Below are 7,040 nucleotides of genomic sequence, written 5' to 3' on the forward strand. Positions count from 1 at the left end.
CCCCAAGGGACATTATGTCCCTGAGGAATAATAACATGAACTCTAATTGGGTCCTAAAATGATACAGAAATGACTGTACTGATTGAACATTCAGATTTTTTTTTCTGTTTTAAGACAATTTCAATTAAAAACAAAAAATTTACAAGAAAATGGAAGATTTTGGTCAAATCTTTTAATTTTTAATCTGCCATGTAAAAGACTAGTAACTCACCTACTCCCTGCTCCTCTATACATTCACCTATATCTTTATCCATCCTGCAGTATAGTTCCTCAGCTTAGACAGGACAAATAATGTATTCTAGAAATTTTTTGGCTCAAAGAACATGCATTGGATATGCAATTCTGGTGAAATACCCTCAAACACAGGATAGAATGAATCAACTAAAATCTGGCTTCTCTGATGCATTGGAACAGATTAGCCAAACCGAAGAAACGCGGGATGTTAGACATTCAGGGAGAAGTAGACACTGTTAGGACATGAATCATCCCTCCTGTTTTGCATGTCTCCTTCAGTGAGATAAACTATGCTTTAGACCCTAGAGAAGGTCCTGATGATTCAATTTGTTTATTAGGACACATAAATTTAGGTGCTGATATGTACTTGTAGATACCTGTGAACTGAGTGTCTACACTTGCATGTCTGCTTTTCACAGAGCAGGGGCATCTGGACAGAAGTTCGTCCCCCGCCAAATTCAGACCATTATGGAATATGATGGAAGGTGTGTGACGTGTGTTAGCTTTTCTTCTGCTTGACTTGTCTCAGAAAAATAGGGACCACCTACCTCTAAATGCATGGTGGTAAACGAGCGGAGCATGGGGCTGTTCCACTCCAAGGAGTGGCAAACCCTAACACTGCTACAGCAGTTTTCCAGTGCCCACAATTACTTTACAACATGAAGTATAGATCTTCAGCCTCAAGAACTGCATACATTTAATTAGTCAATGTCAACCACATTGTTCCTAGAAACAGGATCACCCAGGTTATCCTGAGACTCCCAGAGTCTCCATGGACTCACAAATCTGGAAAATATTTGCTGTCTTATCTTTTGTTTCTACAAATTTAAAGGGATGTTTGAGATCTGGATTGTGCAGTTTCATGGGCAAAGGTTGTTTTGAGCTATTATTTTTAAAAGTTTAGTGAAATATGGGCTAGTGGCATCCATGGCTTCTACGGGACCACAATGAAACAATCCAAAAAAGAGCTGAAAATGCACATCCCTCCTAGTTCACAGCCAATTTCCTACTCCAGTCTCGGGCTTGTCTTGCAGATTATGTGAAAGCACATAGAGATTTTAAAGGCAGAACAAGTAGGATGGCACAGTTCCTCTCTTCCCACACAAGTGTTTAGCCTGGCTCCAAAATATACTTCCCCGACTCTATTTCACTTCCAAAAGCATTCCCAAAACTTCTAATTCCAGAAAATCTGTCTGGGATCCCAGCTCTCCTGCCCACCTCTGCTGCCAGGCTGAGAAGAGAGTGGGGGAAAGAAAAAAGGCAAATTTGGATAGCTTTTCACAGATTCTCCTTGTTCCCATCTCCAGGATACACTTCACACTCTCCAAGGCCCTAATAACCATCCTTTATACAGGATGGTTGTATATTAGGTCCCTTTTACCTAATAACCCTCTGCGGTAGCTTAACCCAATTATGTCAGAGAGCAGCTTGGTGGGCGCCTGGCAGCCAGACAAGGTTAACCCACCACACCATCCTTTGTGGAAGCAGCTTCTCACATGACCTCTGAGTCAGTGAGCTGCAGAGAAGTTAACAACGATGTCCTGGAAGAAATGGCCGCAGCAGACCAGATTGCAGCTACGCACTGCGGCCTTGGGCTACAGCATGACTTCTCCTACCTCCCCTTTCCACCCGCCTGCAGGGATGGAGTCGGCAAAGAGAGTCATGTAGAACGCTGCCACAAAACACACACGAGAGCCAGTAAGCCAGCCCTTAGGTCCAAGCAAGAAGAACATCTAGCTTGAAAGATCAGACTATTAAAAGCATTACTGATACTCTCAATTCTTACACTTCATAATATTCCCAGGTGAATCTAAATTAAATTGAAGATTCACATTAAGAATATAATGGGAAATCCCACTTCACATGCTTAACATTTACTCATACAGCGGCTAACAAGAATAAGATGGTCCAGGAGAGAGTTCTGCTGATTTATTTTAACTCCCTTCTTACAAACCCGGAGCAGAAACACATCTCAATGCCTGGTCTACTTGTAACTATTATTTAGGGATGGCCTGATAGCACAGACATCACTGCCTCCATTTTACCCAGTAGACACTGTAATGAGCCCAAAACCTGATGGTTTAAGAGTGCTTTATCTTCTGCTGGCTAGTACAGATAGGCAGCAGACATGCAGGCCCTGGTCTTCAAGTCTTTCTCACATGGCTAGTGACACCATCAGCTCTGGCCATCTCATATCTCATTCACTGTCTCTTTCTCCCTGTCCTGGCAAGCACAATCTGGGTCCATCTTCTTTCCAAAACTGCCTCCAAGCCTAGGGCCAAGACTGTTCACCACGCTGACCCCGCTGTTCCTGCTCGTTCTCACATCTCTATTGTCATTTGGAGGCTCTGACTTAAACTAACATTACTACAAACCAAATAGAAATGTTTTATTATGCATGGCTAAAAATAGAATTGCAATCATCTATGCTTCCGTTACTTTAAAAGTAAATTTATCAAGAGATTATTCTTCCGTGAGGTTTAGCACATGAGAAGTCTTATGTTTTAGATTTCAATCATTTCACAGTTATTTATGAGCAGAAAATCTTACGGATTAATTTTATAAAGAAGCACAATCAGCTTGGGGATCAGATCTTCTTTCGGTGTAAATGGTCAGAATAAGTCTTCAGTCCATCAAGACTGTTTTTGTCTTTTTTATTAATATTGTTTGCTATGTTCACAGATAATGTGTAGCTGAGAACCAGTAAGATAAAATATGAGGGTTACAATCCTGTTTCAGAAAAATCTTCCAAATAACAGCTAAGACTCCTATGACTGAATAAGGAGAGAAAAAACATGTATTTTTCTGGGGTTTTTTATTAGTTTAGTTTCTACATTAGACAGTTCTTTGTGTGCAATTGATTTTGTAGTTTCCTCTGTAGCTTCCAATTAATCATCCTCCCTCTTTGTGAGGATGTTTTACACAAAAACAGGAGACAGGAAAACATTTTAAAGTAGGAAAATGTGCTTATAAAACCACAACAGTGGCATGGATATGCAGAAGTGCAGGTTCTGTATGAAACCACTCTTTTGAGAGGGAGGGGGAGCAGCGTTGCCTGCTGTATGTAACAGCTGACTGCAAATTTCCTATTGAAACTCTATTTCTATAGAAAAATGCTTTTCCAATAAGAGAAGCGTTTTAGTAAAGAGTATCTACTTTGAGATACAAATTTCTTTTTACAACAAAGCAGCCTCCAAACTGAAAAAGGGAACAGATTTCTCAGAGAAGATCAGAATTTTTCAGGGGGGGCGAAATACTTTCTCTCCAAGAATGATGGGAAACAGGCCAGAAATTACCCTAATCAGATCCCATTGCTGCTTCTCCCACTGGCTTGACATCCCTGTGCTTGTGTTTTTAAAGTATATGAAAAAATTGGGAACTTTACATCGTCATTTTGATCCCAATATAAAAATGTGTTTTAAAATTACTCAGTTTTGACAAGACAAATGACATCTCTTTAAATGACAAAGCAATAAATGTGAAAACACCTATTCAAAACCAGGAAAACGCTCTTTTCTTCTAAAAGTCAAAAGCATAAAACTTTAGACTGAGAAGAGGGATCTTTTGGAGCTTCGAATGAGTAACAGGATTATTACAAAATAAATAAAAGATGAGCAAGCTGCCACTTAAGCTATGGATCTCCCACTGCAACAGCTTCAAATCTTTCTTGAAACACAACAAACTGAAAAAAAAAAAAGGAGGCAGACGATAAGGCTCTGTCTAACTGATAGCATGAAAACATCAAGCACTTTGATTCAGATTAATAAATAATGATGGTGTGTTATCCAGGAAACAGTGCAATGCCAAGTCTGTTTGATCTCAGACCAACTGTTGGGTAAAAGTATTCTGAAACGCTCTCTTGGGCGAACGGGCCAGTTGTATCTCATCTCTGGGACTTTGATTATATAAATGGGGCTTTTATTAAAAGAAGGAATCTTGTCCTAGAAGAAATTTTATACCATAACACCTTCCTAAGGGCAAACTCCAGCTTTACTTCGCTTATTTGGGAGGCTGGGGTCTTAGGAGTGGGAGAGCTCGGAGCATCCTCTGTTATTGCCCTCCTAGCTCCTATAATCGAGATGGAAGCAATGGGAAAAGAAGAAAAGAGGTGACTTGTGAACCCTTTCCCTTGCATTTCAGAGCTGTCCCAAGGAAAGCCAGGAAATATCCTCACTGCAGCTCCCACAGCCCACACCAAGAGCTGTGAAGCCCTGGGAGCATCAATTCCCTTTGGGCCTGCACAGCACGGAGCATCACCCTCATTTTGTGGCCAGGAGCACATACCAGCCTGGCTTAGGGGGCACAGGGGTGTTGAACACTCAGTGCTGCAGTGCCATGGCACGGGGAATAGGCAAGACTGAGGGTGGGTGTATGTTCTCAGCCCTCCTGGAGCCTTCTCCTAAGGTGGCCATGTGGCTGAGACAGCATGTGGTACGAGGAGGCTTTCTGGAGGAACCAGCTAGAAACTCTCCCCTGGCTCCAGCTGCCATATAAACCCCTCTCTTGCAAAGCCTGGCTCCAAGCCCCAGTCCAACCCCTAAATGACATCCCAAGGCTGACGGACGAGTTCATTGCTGCCCACTTTCAGAGGGCAGACAGTGCTGCCTCCCCCAGGTCAGTCTACCACAACCCACTTTCTCTCCAAGGGAGAGTCCATCATCTCTCCGGTTAGCACTTCCACCTCACACCCAACTCTTTTGCAGGAGAGTTATCTCCCTGTCTTCTCAAAACATCTAAAAAACCTCTAAGTTTACCAACACGCATTGCCCAGGCAGGTGTTTCTGGACTTATTCACTTTTTTTCAGCGTAGGCATTCTCCCCATGACACGTTGCTCTTTCCTTACCAAACAGGACTTGGGCAGCCTGATAGCTCAGCTGAAAAAAACCCCAAGCACTAATGCAGGAAGCGTAAAGAGATCTGATAAATGCTGCAAAGCTTCAACTTCCAATAAACATATGAACTATCGCAACTGCCAAGAATTATGACTGCATGACATTCCATCCAGCTCCTTGCTCTTATTAAAAAGTAAGCATGGGTATCCAAGGTGCAGATGGGCAGTACCACACAATCTGCTCTGCTCCACAGTATGTGTTTTAATGGATGTTCATAGGTTGTCACAAAGCAAAAGTTTTCATCTTAAGGAAATGAAACAGCTGCTTTTAAGGTTCTGTGTAAGAAAATGGACAGAAGTGAGTGATTCTGGACTTTTGGTCAGTTTTTGTATGCTCTGAAATGAGATGTTTACCAATCTGCTTCCTACTACAGAAAATATAATGGACTCCGATCACTAGTTCTAAATAGAGGAAGGTAATCTGCACATTTTTTGTAAGTGAAAGTTAATATTTTTGGAAATTGCTAAACTGATAAGCTTCATTTTGCCTGCGGAGCATGAGATATGGCAAGGTAAGACCCTTGGAAGAGTGGCAAAACTGCCTAGATACTCCAGTCCAATCTGGAGAGATCAGCTCTAGCAAGATGAGTATTGTTTTACATTCATAATTCCTGATTTTACGAAGTGTCAGTTTATTCAGTTTGTATTGGATGTAGGGTTATTGAGATCTTTGCATGTTCACACCAGTAGCACTTGCCCTCAATACTCATACCTAATATCAGAGAGGTGATGTTTTGGAGACTCTGAACATTAAACTGATTTTAGTATATCAAAAACTTTTGGCACTATTAGCTGCAACTCTGAGCTGTAAGAAAAATATTCTGTGCCTTTTTAATAGTCCTGACCTGTCTACCCACAAATTTCCAAAACTACACCTGATACAAGGTGGGATAGATACAGGGATACAGAAAGAGCTGTAGGCAGGAAAAATTTGAATTTGGCATCCTCTAAAAAAAACACCATCCTTACTGTGCTGCAGGGTCCACAACAAAGATGCACTGCCAGTGTCAAATTTGCATTCCCCGAATTTCACTTCTGGAAATATACTTCCATCACGTTTGCTCTCACTCTGAGTAGCAGCACTTTGTTGAGACTGCTCAGATTTTCCTCTTGCTTTTATGGATGTTGTTCTTTCGTGCACTTCTTAACAGAAATAAGGCAGCATAATTTATTAGAAGTGATGGTATTTTGATCTGTGACTGTCAATAAGTCCATGGCCTTCAGACCAAACACTATTATCAAGACAACCATTGAACTGGAAACAGCGTTAGAGAAGAGACAGCTAACTCAGCGTCAATCAAGACTTTCTGTTCTTCCAGTATCTGAATATTGTCATCAGGCTTTCTGATGATACCAAACCTCCGGCAATTCCAGGTGGTCACACACTGACAGGTGACTTGTGATACTGCACTGCAAGGATAATGTCCCAGATTGACAGTTAACATAATCATTTCTAGGGCCCATGCACAGGGTTCAATGTTCACAACAGATTTTGCATGTCAAAATTCAGGAAACTCTGCAAATACATAGGATCATCTAGTGACAAATTCGTCTCGCTCTACCAGCAACAGAAATTAGACAAGGTACAGTATAGATTTGGAGACCAGCCCAGTCTCCTGAACAAGCCCTTTAGTGATCTAGTGAAAATCACCAGTATAACTAGCATGTTTGCTTCTTTGCCTGACCACAAGATGGTACCCAGTTACAGTCCCAGCTAAAAATTTAGCTTAACCTGCATCTACAGGCTTTTAAAGCTGGAGCTCTGGTTGCAGTTGTGTTGGTCAGCTGTAAGAACAGCATCTTCATCACTGTCCTGCACAAAGAAATTGCAAGTCTGGCTCTTTCCGCCTTTCTTAATATTTATGCATCTGGTCCAGCAGCATCCATCATCGGGGTAGCCTTAGTAGGTGCCCC

This window comes from Phaethon aethereus, assembly GCF_964289735.1.
Source record: "Phaethon aethereus genome assembly, chromosome: 2".
Taxonomy (NCBI): Eukaryota; Metazoa; Chordata; class Aves; order Phaethontiformes; family Phaethontidae; genus Phaethon; species Phaethon aethereus.